This window comes from Phascolarctos cinereus, unplaced genomic scaffold (assembly GCF_003287225.1).
Source record: "Phascolarctos cinereus isolate Bilbo 61053 unplaced genomic scaffold, phaCin_HiC Scaffold_7;HRSCAF=346, whole genome shotgun sequence".
Classification (NCBI taxonomy): domain Eukaryota; kingdom Metazoa; phylum Chordata; class Mammalia; order Diprotodontia; family Phascolarctidae; genus Phascolarctos; species Phascolarctos cinereus.
The window spans coordinates 151104709-151124986 of NW_027556180.1; the positions used below are offsets into that span (position 1 = coordinate 151104709).

General features: G+C 38.8%; 1 protein-coding gene across 19 annotated transcripts in view; it reads right to left on the reverse strand.

Moving 5' to 3' along the window:
* DOCK9 (dedicator of cytokinesis 9) overlaps window positions 1–20278 on the reverse strand; it is a 357948-nt gene that overhangs the window by 186239 nt on the left and 151431 nt on the right. The window lies entirely within an intron of this gene.

Sequence of the window (20278 nt, forward strand, 5' to 3'; positions counted from 1 at the left end):
CCTGAATCAGTTCTCATATCTGTCCATTACTCTCTATTTCCATTGCTGCTACCCTACTATAGACCAACCATCCTCTTGGACTGTTAAAGTACTCACCCAAAGGTTTTCCCATTCTTACCATCCTTCCTCTAAATTATCCATCATATAGTCACCAAAATAATCTTTCACTAGATTTCAAACTACGTGGAGGGGAATACAGCATAAAAAGACTGGAAAGGTAGTAAGAGGCCAAGTGACGAAGGCATTTGAAGCCTTTTATAACCTTCCTCCCACCTACCTTTTTAGCTTTCTCTCACTCTTCCTACTTGCACAGGAGTAGTAGTATAAAGGGAAATAAATGTACCAGGGAAATAAATACATGACAGGAAAAGTAGATCAATCAGTCATGTTACAAGAGCTGCACAGCTAAGGTGCTTCACTGGTTCCAATGCGATGTCAAGAAAATGACAGAAGGATTTGCTTGCAAGTTGGGCAGACCTCCTGAAGCAGATTTGCGCATGGAAAAGAGTTAAGCAGGACAGATAGACAAGGGTAGGCTAGGATCTTCCTCACTGAAAGGAGCGATGGCATCAGTAAAATCACAGATCCATGGGGAGGAGAATTGAAGTACACTGCCTTACTTCACCACCACCACCGTAATCCAACTTTAGCCAAGCTAGTCCTCCCACAACAGGCCTGGAAGGACTTCGCACTTCTTTGCCTCAGCTCATGCCCCTCTCCACCCCAACTTCTTTACCTATCTTTCCTATCTTTCAAGACCTAGCCCAAAATGCAATCCTAGTAGGTTATAACTGACTAAGAGTCATGAAACATGGGTTAAAATCTTTGCTCTGACATTTCTGGTTTTGTGACCATGGGTAAGTCAGTTTTCTCACCTGTAAAATGTAGATAAAACATTCCCAGCAGATAAATGGTCAAAAGCCATGAACAGAGGTCTCAAAGAAAGAAACTTTTAATAACTCAGTTGAAAAGGTGTTCAAAGTTTCTAATAATCACTAATAATAACTTTGAGTTAATCACTTTTGTCATACAAAAAATCAACAATGAGGAAGTTATGAGGAAACAGACCCCAATGACACTATTAGTGGTGCTATAAATTAGTGCAATCTTTTCAGAAAATGACCTATCTCAACATACAGTAAGAACTGTGAAACAGATCATGCCTTTCCATTCACTGATCCTCCGGTTGGGACGGCATTCTGAGAATGTGACTAAAAGGTGGGGAGAAACCTGGTTATACAAAAATATTTTTACTGGCCTTATTTATAATAGCAACAAAAAAAAATTAGGGAGTGATAGGTTACCTTGTGCTACATCACTTTACTACTGTACTATAAAAATGATAACTATAAAGGATAGGAAGAAACTGGGTAGTGATTATACTAAGCAACAAGGACATAGACATTGACCATAACTAACCTGATAAAGACAATAATATGGAAGCATAAGAAATTTATTTATATATATACACATGTATGTATATATGTATATACATATATGTATATATGCACATATATATCCTTTTATCAAGTTTGGTGTTTATGGCTTTATATATGACTTTACTCCTCATTTTATTTGTTTAGCAGATAGTTATGATAAAAAATTATTTAAAAAAAATAAAATAAACTAGGAATACTTACTTTACATGGTTATTATGAGGAAGGGAAGAGGAGGGGAGGGGAAGGGAAGGGGAAGGGGAAGGGAAGGGGAAGGGAAGGGGAAGGGGAGGGGAAGGGGAAGGGAAGGGAAGGGAAGGGAAGGAAGGGAAGGGAAGGGAAGGGAAGGGAAGGGAAGGGAAGGAAGGGAAGGGAAGGGAAGGGAAGGAAGGAAGGAAGGAAGGGAAGGGAAGGAAGGGAAGGGAAGGGAAGGGAAGGGAAGGGAAGGAAGGGAAGGGAAGGGAAGGAAAAGACAAGACAGGGTCTGTTCTCAAGAAGCTCAAAGTCTAATGAGGAAGATAATATGAAAACAATTATATACATACAAGTTATAAACAGGATATATTCGAAATAATGAACAAAGGGAAGTCACTAGAATTAAGGAGGATCAAGAAAGGCTTCCTGTAGAAAGTGGGGTTTGAGCCAGGGAGGTCAAGAGGTAGAGATGAGAGCAAGGGAGGACAGACATTCTACAGATAAGGTTAGACTTGTGGTTTCATTCCTTTAGAGTTTCCTCGGCCAATGCAGGCCAGTGCCTTCTCTTTCATCCACAGTCTTAGAGAATTGCTTAAGAACTGGGAGGTTAAGTCACTTACCCAGAGTCACAGAGCCAGTATAGGCAAAGATTGGACTTACACCCAGGTATTCCTGCCTCTGAACATCTCAATTTAGTAGACAACAAGGCTTTTACAGAAACTATAGCGATTTCTCTTTCTTCGTTTCCTTGAGGGGAGGGACTCCAGCTTGTACATTTTTGGTGACCCTCACTATACTTAGCACTTTATATGCCTTAGGTGTTTCATAAATATTTGTTGAATGAAAGTATCTACCTGCTTCTTTCCCCAATGAGAGTTCTTTTTTTGCCTAACTAAAATTCTAAAGAAAAATGCTCCACCAAGAAAGTTTCTTGAATAAATGTGTAGCCTTCCTTAAACACTGTGGATGTAAGAAGTTTCTAGCAAACTGTCACATAAATCCTATATTCTCCTCTTCCACTCACTCTTACGTCAAAAAAAAAAAAAGGCTTGGAGTAGCTAGGTGGTGCAGTGGATAGAGCACCGGCCCTGGATTCAGGAGGACCTGAGTTCAAATCCTGCCTCAGACACGTAACACTTACTAGCTGTGTGACCCTGGGCAAGTCACTTAACCCCATTGCCTAACCAAAAACAAACAAACAAAAAGGCTGTGTGTCCCAATGGTGAAAAAAAAAAAAAGTTGGTCCCTGAGTGTAATGAAATCATTTAAGAAGGTATTTATTGAAAATAACATGGTTGGGGCAGGTAGGTGGTGCAGTGGGTAGAGCACTGGCCCTGGAGTCAAGAAGACCTGAGTTCAAATTTGACTTTAGACACTTGACACATACTAGCTGTGTCACCCTGGGCAAGTCACTTAACCGCATTGCTTAGCAAAAAAAAAAAAGTAAGAAAAAAAATAACACGGTTACAAAAAAGACTTCCTGATAAAAATTTTAATACTTTGTTCTAATCAAAAGGTCATAAACTTAATATGAAGATAAAAATCCCATACTAAAGATTTTGATCTTTCTCTCTCTCTCTCTCCCTCCCTCTCTCTCTCTCTCTCTCTCTCTCTCTCTCTCTCTCTCTCTCTCTCTCTCTGCCTCAAGTATTACTGTCACTTCTGCAGTAGACAATCCCTAAAGCTCTGACATTTTGGTTAAGTTTTCTACCAACTTTGAAAAACTTTACACTTCGAGTTTTAAATCCATTATTTCTTTTTTGCTTTTGTTCCCTAAAATTTTTTTCAAGAAATATCACTCATCAAGCCTGTACAATTTGCTACCATACTCTGAACAGAGAGATCCAGTACACAGAGCTAAGGAACAGAAAATCCAGCCCTTACTTAGCAACAAGGGGGCTTCTTGAGTTGCCTGGCAGCCAATTCCCATCTGAAAATGACCAGGAAAAAAAAAGACTAGACTATATACGTATGTCACAAAATTTGCTCTTGGTGCAAAGGCAAATCACTCATTTTATGACTGAATCATAATATCCTAACTAGGAACTAGCAGCATGAGAAAACTGTGTTTTGAGTCCAGGAAAGTGTCAATTGTTGAAAACTGCCAGTTGCTAGAATGAAGCTACAGCACATACATGGGTGGAGGGGATGCCAACTAGCTGTACTGGTGGCAGCTGTCAAATGTTGGGTATAAGACTGCTCCAGAAGGCTCTTGGATCCCATTAAGCACAAGGCTTCCTGTTTTATAAAGTTAATCTGTCACGTAATTTGTTAAATTTGGGGTAGTGTTATTGAATTTCTGCTAGTAAGGAATATCTAAACTGTTTTCATCATTAAAAATGTAGGGGATGTTTTGGAAAGTATCCCAATATATTAATAAGGAATATTCCTTTATCAAGTAAAATTATTGATCAGCTATATTGAGTAAATACTGGAGGGAGTACAAGACACATAAAAACCAATAAAATTTAGCTGATAAGTAATATCTATCAGGTAAGATTATGGACTAAAAATGTTAGTTATAAAATGACCATGGGATACCCCATCACTTTAGAGAAGAGGAAAGAGGGGCCCAGAGAAAAGTGCTTAGCCCAAAGAGTAAAAGTAGTTAAGCGTAATAACAACAACAATAATAATAATGATGATAATAATAGCTTTGTTGTTGAATCGTTTCAGTTGTCACTCTTTGTGATGCCATTGGGGGTTTTCTTGGTAAGGATACTGGAGTGATTTGCCACTTGTAGGGTCACACAGCTAGTTAAGTCTCTGAGGCCACATTTGAACTCAGGTCCTCCTGACTCCAGGAGCAGTACTCTATTCACTGCACCACCTAGCTGCACTTATTTAGATCCATACCATACCATAAGTTCTTTAAGGGCAGGAGCCCAGTCTTCTCATTTGTAAAATGATGATCTTTAGGGCTCCTTCTAGCTCCAAACCTATAGATTATCCAACTTAAGTGGTCTTGGACAAGCCACATCACTTCTCCACTCTTCAGTTTCTTCATCTGTTAAAATAAGGGAGCTCAACTAGAGCATAGACTTTCTATGACCCATTCTCTTATTACAAAAAGAATTAAATGTTAATGTAATAGGCCTACTTACTACCTCTACACACAAAATGCTAAAGCTGCTTTTTTTTAAACTCAGTTTAATCAATCATGTATTTATTAAGCACCTACTATATGCTAAGTACTGGGATTACAAAGACAAAAGGTTTGTAAATAGGGCAAAGGATAAATGAAATATTACTACTACATATCAATCAATAAACATTTATTAAGCTCCTACTAAGTGCCAGGCGCTGTGCTAAGTACTGGGAAGACAAAGATAAAAAGTATATAAAATAAGGCAAAGGATAAAATATTACTAATAGATACCAATCAATAAACATTTGTTAAGTACCTACCATGTGGCAAAAGACAGTCCCTGCCTTCATCTGGGTAGACAGAGAAACACAGAACTTAAGAAAGGGGAGGGCTATCAGGCCAAAAAAAGGGAGAATATTCAAGAAAAGAGCTGTGAAGAGTTAAGTGCAGGGAATGATGACAATGATGATGGATGATACTGATATTTCACCTTAAGGTTTCAAAGGCTTTACGTACATCATCTCATTTGATTCTCACAACAACCCTGGAAGATGAATATACCAGGCATTATTTTCCTCATTTTGCACATGAGAAATCTGGGACTTACAGAGGTTAAGTCATTTGACTATGTCGTTGTTTGTCCTTCGCTCTTGAAGAAGAGCTTGACATCAGGAAAGTGATGCCACAACATGAAAGTGAATTGGATTTAAGTAAAGGAGAGCTGTGCAAAGTCACCAGCCTCACCTTCTCCTCCAGAGCCTTGTAGGTCCAGTGCCAAGATATAGATCAGGAGGACTGGAGATGGCCACACAACGGGTAACTGCTGGGAACAGGAATTACAGTCCCTCCTGACTAGTTCTGACATTCCTTCCCACTACAACCGACTTGCCAAGTGTGTAGACAGAAGATATATTCAGTATTCCAGGGTGACTTGGAAGGGAAATTGGTAGCAAAGGGTCAAGGACCTGGCTTTGAAGGAGTGCCTCCAAGGCATTCTAAAAGATAAAATGAATGTGATCAAAGGGATAAATGAGCAGGATGGCTTTGTGCCTTGATAAAAGGAACACCAAAGCTTAAGTGAGGAGTGCCCTTCATTGTAGGTCAAATATTTACACACAGACACAAACACAATCCAACCCCAGCCCCCCCAACCACTACTTCCTGGAAAAAAAAAAAAGAGCAACAGTACACTGAGCGCTCAGTGCCCTGAGCACACTAGAGCTTTGACAGGCACCCAAAGAGGACGATTCTAAAATGTCCTACCAATTAATTGCTCTTTTATAAACTTTGACTTCTCTCCAACTATCATTCATTTCCCCCTTTCAAATCTATTTGCTGCTCTTGGTCAGGCTACATGATATTCATGACTATAAAATGTCCAGATTCTAAACAAAATCAATTTCCAGGGTATCACAACTCTGGGAAAACTACAGATTCCCTCAGACAACACCACACTCAGGATACGTCCGACACACTCAAGCGTTCAACAATCTTGGCTGTGTGCAAAAAGCCAACAGACAGTGATATGTAACAGAAATGATTTACTCATCTCCTTAAGCAAAATTCCTCAGACTTAACCATTCTTCTGACAAGCTGCCTGCCCGTAAAACTTCTATATTTGGCTCACTCACCACCTTCCCTTATTTTCCCCCATTTCTTATTCCCAAGTCACAGACAGGCTAAAAATGCTAAAGCTGTTGTTTTCAACTCAATTCAATCAATCATGCAATTTATTAAGCACCTATCACGTGCAAGGCACTAGACATACAAAGACAAAAATAAAACTACAATTCCCCACAAGGTCCTTTTATTGTAGGAGTGGAAAAGGTTACAACGTCTAGACCTGTAAAGTAAAAAGAAGCTAGCAAATATAATGGCTATCTGCTTTAAAATGGAAGAAGGAATAAGTTTTCAGCTCATACAGAGGTACAGATTTCATTTGATCCTCCCATGGGAGTACAAAATTCAATTGAGCTTTTCAAGCTGGGGCAACATCCTTCACTATTTCAAAATACAAATATTTTCCATTTCACATGGAAACAATACAAGTGACAATCACCACAGAGCCAACTGGTATCCAAACTGTGGTCATACAGAGAACCTGTTGTTGTTGTTGCTGCTGCTGTGGTGGTGGTGGTGGTGGTTGAGCTTTCATTTTCGAAGAGGACCAATGACATCAGGGGGCAATGTCCTGACTTTCCAGTGAACTGGATTTAAGGGAGGTAGAGCTGCAAAAAGTCATCAACCTTACCCTTCAAGAGTCACTGAAGTCCAGTGGCAAGACAAAAGTGATAGTCTGAGATGCAATGGATGACCTTGGCATCTCTGATGTCTGACCAAGCTCTAAGTACTCCACTTCAGGCCCCTTCATGGTCATTGAAATAAACAGAGAAAAGAGAATTTCTGAAGGTAGCTATAGATGGTGATGAGTCCACGATGTCTGAATGAATTAATGTCAGTCTGACACCATGAATGTATTTTCTCTCTCTCTCAATATATGCACTCTCAACAACTGTAAGGATACTAAGTTTTCCAGACTGTCTGCCTCTAGATGGGAACCTTCCACTCCAGATGATTAGTACTGAACACACAAGTCATGGGGGGGCAGGGAGAAAGAGACCACTCAAAAAGATATGTTCCTTTCCTCCATCCTCCAAATCGTGGGTGAGCATGGGAAACGAGGAAGAGAGGCAGACATTGTCTCTTTGGCTAGAATATGAGTTCCCTAAGTAGGGACTGTTTTAATTGCCACATCTGAATCCTTAGCACCTTGCACACAGTAAACAATTAATAAATTCTTTTTTGATTGACTAAGTAATAGCTTGACTCTGAAAATGTGCCCTTCCATATATTCTGGTCATGCAAACTCAGATACGGAATGGAGACCACATTGAAAAGGATGACAAGGCTAAAGACCAGGGATCACTAAGGTGATAGAGAGATAAAACATCTTCCTTATACCTGGAAATACATATTTTCTTTCTTTTTCCTTTCAGACATAGAACCTCCAACAACTGAGGAAATGATGACAACAGAAGTGCAAACGTTGCAAATGTTTTTTGTTAGATTGGAGGAGGGGGAAAAAAGAGATGGATCAAGTCTCATAGCTCCTATTTGTAAGCAACCTTTTTTAAAATGAAAAAAAAAAGGAAAGTGCCCACAAGTAAAAATCACATTTTTAACTTTTGAATTTTAAGGGGAAAAAGGAGGAAATACTCAATATAAACCACTAGCCTAGACTTAGAAGCAGTCTCAAGATCTCTTTTCCTGGACACTAAACCACAACAAGCCAGGGATTTCTGAGAATGTTTCAAAGAATGTAAAATGAACACCAAGCTCTCTAGACAACTAAATATATTTCTCCTCACACTATAAAAAGTTCTATTGTGTGCAGAACAGACCAGCCCAAAGAAAGACGTGGCTTTGAAGAGGTTTTTTATTTTATTAAATGCAATTGTTTTTTCAATTAATAAGCATTTACTCCCTCCCACTTCACCTCTCCACCACTGAGAAGAAACAAAAAAAAGAAAGAAAAGAAAAACAAAACCTTTTTGTAACAAAGGCATCGTTAAGCTCAACAAAGTCCCACATTAGCCAACGTGACTTTTTCTATTGTAAATGCTAACGCGTTGAATCAGTTTTTAGGCAACACCACATGGTAGATAAAGGGTCGGCTTTGGAGTCCAAAAGATCTAAGTTCAAATCCTACCTCTGATCCATACTAACTACATTAACTTATAAGCTCTGACTTAGCTTCTCTTTACCTCAGAAAACTCTTAAGGACTACAAAGTTATAAAGGAGTTGCTGATCTGAATCTACAGAGAGTTTCCACACTAGGAATTCCTTACACAGATGAAATCACAGATCCAGACAAGTTTGGGGAGAGAAGATTAAGAACCAGAGCACCAGGCATGGGGTCAGGAAGACTTGAGTTCAAATCTGGCCTCAAATACTTATTGGCTGTGTGACCTTGGGCAAGTCACTTAGCCCTGTTTGCCTCAGTCTGCTCATCTGTAAAATGAGCTGGAGAAGGAAATGCAAACCGCTCCAGTATCTTTGCCTAGAAAACCCCAAATGATGTCATGAAGAGTTAGATGTGACTGAAAAAGGTCTCAACAAAGACAACAAGCATTTATCAAGTGGTAATATGTGCCAGGCACTTATGTTCTGGAAACAAATACAAAAACAAGATGTGATCTCCGCCCTCAGGAAACCTACATTTTACTGGAGTAATACATGTTCACAGATGAGTAACTATTACATATATATGTATGTATGTTATACATATATTATCTACATGCACACATGTGTATATATGTAGATATAGATAGAGTTATATATGGAAATACAAAATAATTTTGGGAGAAGAGTAACAAGGAAAGAAAGGGCACCTATTAATTATTAAGCACCTATTATGTGTCAGGCATTGTTCTAAGTACTTTACAAATATTATTTCATTTTTATCCTCACAGCAATTCTAGGAGGTAGGTGCTATCATTATCCCCATTTTGCAGTTGAAGAAACTGAGGCAAACAGAAGTTAACTGACTCGCCCAAGTTTACACGATTAATGAGTGTCTGAAGCTGGATTTTAACGCAGATCTTCCTGACTCCTGACCCTGCACTCTTTCCACTGTGCTATCTAGCTGCCTCAAAGAGACTGAACAGAAAAGAACTCTTGAAGGAGGCAGCATCTGCCTTGACTTTGAAGGGAACCAGTGGTTCCAAGATGTTGAGGTCAAGAGCCAGAACATTTCAGGCATAGGGGACAACCTGTGCATTAACACAAAGGTAGGCCAGTTTGACTGGACCATAGAAAAATGGGAAAGTTCTCACCTTTCTGCCTGAACATGTAGGCTAGAACCAGAGTGTGAAGGGCTTTTAGATGCCAACCAGAGCAGCTGTATTTTATTCTAGAGTACACTGACCATCTTGAGCAGGGGAATGACATGGTCAGACCTGTGCTTAAAGAGTATCTATTTGGCAGTTGTATAGAGGTACTCAAAAACTTTTTTCTTAAAAGGATTTTTTAAAAAATTATACCAATTTCAACTTCTAACGGGAACACAATTTCAGTGACCCAGATGAAAAACTATCAAGGTAATAGGACCTGGAACAAAGACACAAGGAAATTATTACTAATGACAACAATGAAGAATTAAACTAAATTGCAGCACTGTAATTGCTGCTTGTAATTGTCAGCTGCGTCCAACTGGGATGCAGTGAGAATGCTAATGAAGAAAGTCAGACAAGACAGAGCTATGGACAAGAGAATTACTGCATGCCTTGTGCCATGAAGTCACATGAGGAAGAGAGCAAAGTGGAATTGTAGTAGTTCTCTTGTAACACAGGGCTTTGAGTGTCTTCTTGCTATTATGAAATGGGGGATGGAAGATCGAAAGGGCAGAGAGAGATAGGAAGGAGAAAGGGAAAGGATGAGGAGAGAAGAAAGTGGTACTGAGAAAGATGAGAGAATATATCCCTAGAAAAGTATAGATTTGATCAAACCCCTTTAATTAATAAAGTTCCCCACTGCCTACTGAGTAAAGTATGTTTCCAATCTACTTAGCCAGCTTTAGCTTATATCTCTCTTCATGTGCCCTATACTCTAGTCAAAGCATCTTAACACCATTCCTGAAACACATCCCACACTTGACCACCTCCATGTCTTTACTCTCATGAGTTTGAGGATTCCTTTCCCTGTCCACATCTCCAGGGTTAAAATTCTTCCATTATCCTTCCGGTCCCAATTCCTTTATAAAGCCCTGAACCCTCAGCCAAAAGAGATTCCTCCCTTTCATGGACTCTCACAGAACTTTGTATCTCTCAAACATACCTATTGTCAATTTTGTTTTATTTTTTTTCTCCCCTTACTGACTATTGGCTTCCTTAGGGCAAGAACCATGAACTCCCTGACATGGTACCCTGAATAGGTCTCTCCAAAAAAAAGGTTATTAAATTTAATTATTATATGTGCCTGAAGTATGGGTAAATAGAGACTGCACTATAAACTCTTTCATTTTCTATACAAGGGATGGAATGATAGAAGAAGAGAGGAAATGCAGAGTTGTAAGATCCATTTTATCCTGATCCAGACTTCATGATAATATCTTTTCTTCTCCTCAAGTTGCTTCTTTTAGTATTACGGCCTGGTCAAAGTTGTTCTGGATATTATATTGAGATTTGAGATTACCTTCAATTTGAGATGACCTAGGTGAAAAATTAGATCCATGGCAACTTTTAGCTAGGTGGAAAACCATTTAGCCAAATTCTCTAAACCACTTTCTTTGTTTATACACACCTAAGAAAACCATCATTTTGACTAACTGGTTAATCAGTTTAATCAAGCAATTTTTTTTTCCACACAGAACTGACAGGTTTAACCAGTAAATTAAATCTAAGAAGACTGAGCAAATTGTATCTGGCCTTGGAGGGAAAAACCAAGAGCCATGCTCAAGCCACAAAGAGGCAGGTTTAGATTCTGCATAAGCAAGAACTCCCTAACAATTAGAGTTGACCAAAATTGGAATGGACTGCCTTGGGAATTAGTGGGATCTTCATCACGAGAGATCTTTTAGAAGAAGCTGCATGACTTTTTATCTGTTCCCTTGGGGGGGGGGTTCTTATTCAGAAATGGGCTCTATTACTTCTTCAGAGACAGGCCACTGAGATTTCTTCCAACTCAGATAGTGGATAGGGGTCCATTTTCTTGCTTTTACTGCTATCTCACAGCAGCAGCATGGTGTAATAATGAAACTGTTAAGCTAAAAATCAAGAAGCCAAGGGTTCAAATCCTGTCTTTAAATCCTATCTAATGAGCAATGTGACCCCAGGTAAAACATTTAACCTCTAAGGACCTCAAGCAATTCTCTAGGGTTTGTCTACTAAGTCAAAGAAAGGTTGCTCTCTGAACAGGTAGAGGAATTTAAGCTCCCTTTCAGAAAGTTCTCCACACTGATGAAATCACGATCCTTTGTGTCTATGAAGCAACCTCTGGAAAGGTAATGAAGAAGCTATATAATTAAGGTAAAGGGTTCTATAAGAAAGAATGGGGGGGAGGGGCAGTCTTGAAAACAGCTCAACTTTAAGATGATATTCTAAAAAGAGCGTAGGAGAATCCCCATAACATATAATTGGTGAACAAAAGCTTATGTATACTCATTGGATAGATCGTGCTGAGCGCTAAAAATCATACGGAATCTTCGACATAATTGTTTATGTTTCAAATAAATGTTTTCTTGAATTTTTTGTAATTTTTAAAATTTTCTTATTTTTTAAGCTTCACAATCCCTTCCCTATGATACCACACATTCCCTAAACTCTACCAAATCTCCTTTTTGAAGAAGAAAATTTCACCAAAACATATCAACAAGCTGGCCATGCCCAATGACACATACCTTATTCCACACCTATATATAGTCTACCTCTGTCAAGGAGAGTTCTGAAGCCAGAAAGCGTAGCACCTTTTACCACAGTTCTGATGTCATCTAGTGTTGTTTTCCTTTCCTTTACTGCAGCTGTTAACATAAATCTTTAAAATGTCACACAGCTAGGATTCAAAATTGCCATCATTTAGGAATTCCAGATTCCCAGAAGGAAAAGATTCTACCTGGCATTCTGTTTTTACTATCCGAGAAACTAGTACAGTACAAGAACAGGATAGATGAGATATTATTGTAACACTTTGGACCATAAGACTCGAAAACAAAAGGTAAAACTCATTTCAAGAAAAAATTCTTCCTTTTCTTCAATATTATTTGATGCTGAACAAACAAAAAAAGTTTCCTGTTTAAAAGGTCAAGCACTTTACTAATGCTATCAGACATTACATAAATTCAGATTAGCAATTATTACACATCCTCTAGAGCAAAGTATTCTGTTAAGTGCTAAGGGTGATAGCAAGGTAACTGCAATATGGCCTGGGGACTCAAAGAGTATAAAAACCATATTAAGAGTAAATTAAAATAAGGACACACATTTTAGAATAGATAATAAAGTACTGAAGTTGGGATTAGAGCACCTGGATTCAATCCTGGTTGTTTTATTTTTTTAAACTTAATTATGTTTTCCAATTGAGATTTAATGTTCTCTCCTTCTTAATCTCCTCCACCAAGTGAACATTTAAAAAAAAAAAAAAGAAAAAAGAAAACTCTCATAACAAACATGCATGGGCAGCTAGATAGTGCAGTGGATAGAGCACCAGCCCTGGATTCAGGAAGACCTGAATTCAAATTTGGTCTCAGACACTTGACCAAGTCACTTCATCCCATTGCTTCTCCCCACCAAAAAATGCACGATCAAGTAAAACAAATTCCTACGTAGGCCATGTCCAATCCCTGTCTCATTCTCTATTTCAAGTTCAGCACCTCAATCCTCATCCTTCTTGACCTCTCAAAAGCCTTTGCACTCACTGTAGAACACTCTCTTCTCCATGATACTCTCTTTTCTCTAGGTTTTCATGACACTGATCTCTTCTTTTACCTGTCTGAATTCTCCTTCTATGTCATTTTTGCTAGATTTTATCCTGATCACATCTGCTAACTGTTGAGTCCCCCAAGGCTCTATCCTGAGCCCTCTTTCTCTTTTCCCTCTATGCTATCTTGCTTAGTGATTTCATTAGCCCCTTTGGATGCAATTATTATTGCCTCTAAGAAGGCGATTCTCAGATGTCTGCCTAGCCCTAACCTCTAGTTTCACATCTCTAACTGTATGTTGGCATTTCAAAGCAGACGTCCCACAGATATCTTAAAACTTACTGTGTCCCAAACTGAACTTATTTTGTTTCCCCACTAAATCCTCCTCTCTTCTGAACTTCCCTATTACCAATGAGGGACTCACCATCCTCCCACTTACCTAGGCTCATGACCTAGGTGTCATCTTCACCTTTTCATTCCCCCTCCTCAACCCCCCAAAACCATATCCAATCAGTTGTCAAGTTCTGTGATTTCTACCTTTGTAACATTTCTCACTCAAAAGCAGAAGCTCTCCTCTGACACTACTACTGCTCTAGTTTAGGCCCTGACCACTTCACTCCTGGACTACTACAGTAGCCTGATGATGGGGTCTCCCTGCCACAAATTCTCTCCACACTAGTCCATCCTCTACACAGCTGTCAAATTGATTTTCCCAAAACACGTTTAACTAACCATGTCACCAAACCCCCCACTTAATCAACTCCAGTGACGACGACGCACCCCCCCACCCCCATTTACCTCCAGGATCAAATATAAAATCCTGTTTGACTTGGAATAGTATTGTGCTATAAGAAATGATAAGCAGGTGGATTTCAGAAAAACCTGGAAAGGCTTACATGAACTAACAAAGTGAATTGAGCAGAACCAGGAGAACACTGGGCACTGTAACAGCAATACTGTATGACGATCAACTATGAATGATTTGGCTCTTTTCAGCAACACAATGATTCAAAACTATTCCAAAGCGCTCACGATGGGAAATACTATCCACATCCAGAGAAAGAATTGCTGGAGTCTGAATGTAAATCAAAGCATCCTATTTTCACTTTCCTTATTTTTTTTTCATTTTTTTCCCTTTTGGTCTGTTTCTTCTCTTAGAACATAACTAATATGGAAATATTTTACATGACTGCACATCTATAACCTACATTAAAATTGCTTACTGTCTTAGGGAAGGGAAGGAGAGAAGAAGGAGAAAAATTTGGAACAAAATTTTTTAATGAATGTTAAAAAATTGTCTTTATGTGTAATTGGAAAAAATAAAATACTATTTAAAAAAATTAAGCCATTCTTTTTAGCCTCTTCCTCTACTTCTCAACAACCTCTCCAATACAGTGGCATTGGCCTCCTTACTGTTCATCACACGCTCCACTCTACTTTCTGACACTGGCCATATTCACTGGCTGCCCACAATGTCTGCAACTTTTCCCCTCCTCATTTCACATCTTGGCTTCCCTTTGTTGCTGGTCATTGTGTTGTTTTTCAGTCGAGCCCAACACTTCATGACCCCATTTGGGGTTTTCTTGGCAAAGATACTGGAGTGGTTGGCCATTTACTTCTCCAGATCATTTTACAGATGAGGAAACTAAGGCAAACAGGGTCCAGTGACTTGCCCAGAGTCATACAGCTAGTAAGTGTCTGAGGGTGGATTTGAACTCAGGAAGATGAGTCTTCCTGACTCCATTCCCGGCACTTTATCCACTGTACCTAAGTCTCAGTGAAAATCCTACCTTCTATAAGAAGGCTTTCCCAGTCCTCAACATCATGCCTTCTCTCAGTGACTAACCCCAATTTAGCCTTCATATAGCTTGTCTGTACACAGTGTTTGCATGCTGTCTCTCCCTTCAGATTGTAAACGCCTTGAGATCAGGGACCACTTTGTCTGTTTTGCCTATCTTTGTATTCCTAGCACTTCGTAAATAACACTTATTTAATGAACTTAATAAAAAGCACTTTAAAATGCTTACTGACATCATCTTTGGCCCTCTGGAATCACAGTTTGACACTGCATGGATTAGTGTTCTCCAGTCTTGAAAAATAGCTCTTTTTTTTCTTAGTTTTACATCATCCACATATAAATCTCTCAATCCTCACTTCACTCTACATCAATTCACAGAAGTTTTCCCAATTTGCACTGAAACTATACATACAATAATAATCCATTAATTTATATACCATAATTTCTTCAGCCATTCCCCAACTGATGAGCACTCCCTTAGTTTTTAGGTTTTTGCTACCATGAAAAGAGCTGCTATAAATTTTTATACATAGGAGTACTTTCTCTACCTTTTTGATCTCTTAGGGGAATGTGCCTAGCAGTGATACTGCTAGGTCAATGAATAAATACAGGTCAAGGGCATAGTTCCAAATTGCTTTCCAGAGAGGTTGGACCAAATTCACTGCTCCACCAACAGTGCACTGGCATGCCTTCAAGCCTGCTTCTTATATAAGCTATATGATCTCGGGCAAGTTACAGCATCTTAGACTTCTGTGTGAAATGGCAGCAATAATGTTCCTACCCCACATGACTTTAAGGATCAAATGAGATAATATATATGATAATACTTCGTAACCATAAACATCATATAAATGTAAGCTATCATTATATATAATTCTCAGAGGCCAAAACTCATTTTTCCTTTTAAATTGCTCTCTTCTTCTTTAGACAGTTTCAGTGCTCAACATAAAATGGTGTGTTTATTTTGGAGGCAAAACTGGCCTTGGGGGATATAACCAAGAAGCCAGTTGGTAGTGATGGCATTCTGAAATGAGACAGTCTCTGTCTCTTCCCCAAAGACTCGATAAACCCTTCAAAAGAATCACTGTTTTAGTAATACATACAACACGACTCTTACTAAGTGAATGAATAAGCTCCAAAAAGAGCTGCTTAAAGCCTCAGTACCTGATTCCAAGAAAAATTGGGGAGGAAACAATATCAGGTTACAGGGATATTTCAAACATGATTTCAATCTAGAAAGTGGATGCCAAACTATAATTTTCAACAGTCTTGGCTCGACTCACATATTGACAATAAAGCATCATCTGTTGGCTCAAGTGAGGGTTCTGGCTTCTTCTTCCTAGTATTTCTTAACTTCAGACTCTGCCCTCATTTTATTATATCCAGGTTACTCAACCTACCTCGCCCATCTTACCAAGATCCCTTGCTCATCTATCAAGAATTCAACTTGAATCCTGAAACCCATTTTAAATCTCTTATATCTCAAAGTCCAAAGAATTTTGGACCTGTCGCTAAAACCTGTCATGCCTTTCCCAATTTTGATTGATGATACTACCATCTTTCCAGTTATCCAGATTTGAGAACTCAAAGTTATCTTTGACTCTTCCTTCTCCCCCACCCCTCCCATAATCCAGTCATTTGCAAAATCTTGGCAATTTCATCTTGATAACAATTCTAACATCCATCACCTCCTCTTCACTCATTCTACTGAGGCCATTGTCTGAGCTCATCTCTCACTTGGGCTATTTTCAATAGCATCTTAAATGGTGTCCCTGCCTCTACGATTTTTCCAATTAATTATTCATATATGAATAACTACATCTAGAATATATATATATATATATATATATATATGTATATGTATATGTGTGTATGGGATATACTAGAATAAAAAGTAGCTAAATGCAAGGGAGCTTACAAGAGAAGGCATTAGCCATTGGGAATCTTAGGGAAAGCTTTGTGTAGAGGGTAGTGCTTGAGCTATGTTTCAAAGGAAGAGAGGGATTCTGTGAATCAGGGGTGGATACCAGGCATGAAAAATGGCCAGTCAAAAGGCACAGGTGTGGAAGTACTATGTATGAGGAAAACAGAGAAGGCCAACTTGGCTGGATCATAAAAGGGAAAGGGAGTAATGTATAATGTTGGGGTCAGGTTACAAGGGACTTTAAAAGCCACAGTTTATATTTTACCCTAAAGCAATAGAGGGCCCCTAGAGTTTAACTGAGTAGGGGAGGGAAATGGTCTGATAGGACATAGAGCATTGGATCTGGACTGAGGAAGACTTGAATTCAAATCCAGCCTCAGGTACTTAACCGTTCTGAGTCTGGGAAAGTCACTTAAGCTCTGTTTGTTTCAGTTTCCTCAACTTCAAAATGGGAATAATAACAGCACCTACCTCACAGGGCTGTTGTGAGGATAAAATAATATTGTAAACCATTTAGCACAGTGCTTGGCACATAGACAATGCTATATAAATGGTAGCTGTTGTTGTTGTTATCTGTCATTTTGGCAACTTCATGGAGGATAAAACGGAACACAGAGAGACTTGCAGCAGGGACACTGACTGGGAGGCCATTGCGATTCATCTATTTAAGAAGTGATGAAAGTGAACCTGAACTAAGGTGGGGCTTTGAGAGTAGAAACAAAGAGACTGGAGATGTGGTTAAGAAAAATCACAAGATTTGGTAACTGACTGGATAGGTGCAGTGAGGGACACTAAGGAGTGAAGAGGAATGTGCAATTACACACCTAAGGGATAGAAAGAATGACAGTGCTTTTGACCAAAAAAGGCAAGTGTGGAAGTGAATTAGCCAGTCAACAAGCATTTATCAAGCACCTGCTATGTAGCTGACACTGTATAAGCACTAAGGATACAAAGAAAGGAAAATAATACTAATATACTGGACCTACTTCTGCTACTCATTTGTTTTTCTTTTTTGTGAACAAAGTTAATTATTTTAGTAACGTCACTGCCCTGGATAAAGATAACCTTTTAAAGAATGTCCCATATTTGTCCAGCAGTGATTATCATTGCCATTTTAGAGATTAGCAAACAAAGACATGGTGGTTAAGCGACTTGCACAGGCTTACACAGATCTGAAAAAAAAAACAGAAAAGAATCAAACACCACACCTCAGATACCCAATAGCCATTTGACCCTGAGTAAGTCACTTAATCTTTCTGTTCCTCAGTTTCCTCATCTGCAAGATGGGGACAAGTTGGTTCAATCTCTATCCCCCCTTCAACTCTAAATCTATGATTTAAAGCACTCGTATTTCCATACTCTGAAAGGGCAATCTTTCCCTTTATCTTTACAAGGTATACAATTGGTGCTTTCCAACAACTATGCTTCTGCCACTCTTAACTAACTTTTCTGTGTCAATTTTCAAATGCAGAGAGATCTAAACATTCCTATTTGTGAACCACCAGTTAGTTAACAGAAAGATTTTATGGTCATGGACTTCACAACTTAAATAGAACATGGGAAAAACTGAAAAGGGCTCAGAAGAACGCCTACAGACACAATTAGTTTGGGAAATGAGATACAAAAAAAAAGCTGTAGAAAGAATGGTTACAGTTCTTTTTCAGTTCTAAAATTCTATGCTTTTATGTATCTGAGGACAAAAGAAATCACAATGACATGTGGGGAAGATGGTGTCCAAGGAAGGTAAGGACACAGCTTAAGAAAAAGAGGCTGGAATTATAGTGGATTTCAACTAGGGGACTGGGATTTAGGCAGGATAGTCAAGCATTCTAATGAGTTACCAAAAGAACTTATGGAACCTTTTTCTCCTGAGGTTTTTTTTATAAACAAGATAGTTTCTCAAGTGTCTGGCGTGGTGATTTGATTCAACCCCACCCTGTCTAAATATGCATTCTCAAGGCTTACCACTTCAACAAGAAGGTTGTACACTGAATACCATTATACGCTTCTTAACTGCCTATTAAGTTGCTAGTAAATCTTTTATAAGCCTAGTTACATCTAAAGTGCCTCTACCTTAGATGGTAAAAACACTTAGAAGGCAAGAATTGCACCTGATTAACATTATATAAAGGCAACAGTGGTTTGGAGTCTTAGGCCCTAGGTTCAAATTACAACTATGCAATTATTATCTGTATGACCTATCAATTTATTATCCATGTAACCTGGAGTGAGTCAAGTCACTTAACCTAGGTAGGAGATGGTTTTCTCATCTGTCAAATGAAGGAACTGGCCTACTTTTCTAAGCTTCCCTTCCAGTTCTCCCAGACTGCATTCTTCTTTCATGAGTACCAAGCATGGGTGACATAGAAGGGCACACAATACTTAATAGCTCTGATGCCAGGGTTATGATGGCCTCCCTTCCTGCCCCATTATCATACAATAAATCACCTCTTCAAAGGAGAGTAATGATTATTTACTCTATTTTATAGGAAAACCAAGGCCAAAGGAAGCCATATGGCTGCTGCTAAGTGACATTTCTTGCTCTGAACCATCTGGGGATTAGACACTGTAAAATTCGCAACACTGCTTTTCACATCCGTACCCCCATTATTTATGATCTAACTTTATAAACATCATTGAAAATAATTATGAAGAATGCAACATCATTTGTAACTGATTAAATCCACAAAAGTGTTACTTGGGAGGAGGGGGCAGCTAGCTGGTGAAGTGGATAGAGCACTGGACTTGGAATCGGAAGATGAGTTCAAATGCGGCCTCAGACACTTAGTAACCATGTGACCCTCGGCAAGTCACTTAATTCTGTTTGCCACAGTTTCCTCATTTATAAAATGAGATGGAGACGAAAATGGCAAACCACGCCTGTATCTTTGCCAAGAAAACTCCAAATAGGGTCACAAAGAGTTGGACATGACTATAATGACAGAACAACACATAAATTATCTAGGAAGCACTTTTAGTGTAATGACAATTTTTTTTACTAGAATTGTGATTTTACTACATAAGGAGCTCATATTGAGGAAATTCCCTCTACCATTTATTTATTTATTCTCCACATATTTATATATATAAATGTCTCATCCAATAGAATATAAGTGCCTAACCAGTGGGTCTCTGGCCCACTACTGGGGGGAAAGACAATTTTCCTCTTATCTTCGAATTTTTAATTCAAAGACAAGTTAATTGTTAAACACCTACTCTGTGGCCATTGGGGCACCAAGCCTAGTACATAAGGAGTGCTTATTAAATGTCCACTGATTTATCTACCCTTACACATCAACTGTTAGACAACTCATGGTCTTAGAGAGTTGCCTAGGGACACTAAAAAAATTCATAGGATCATAGATTGAAAGCTGGAGGGAAGAGGCCACATAGTCCAAACTTCTCATTTTACAGATGAAGAAA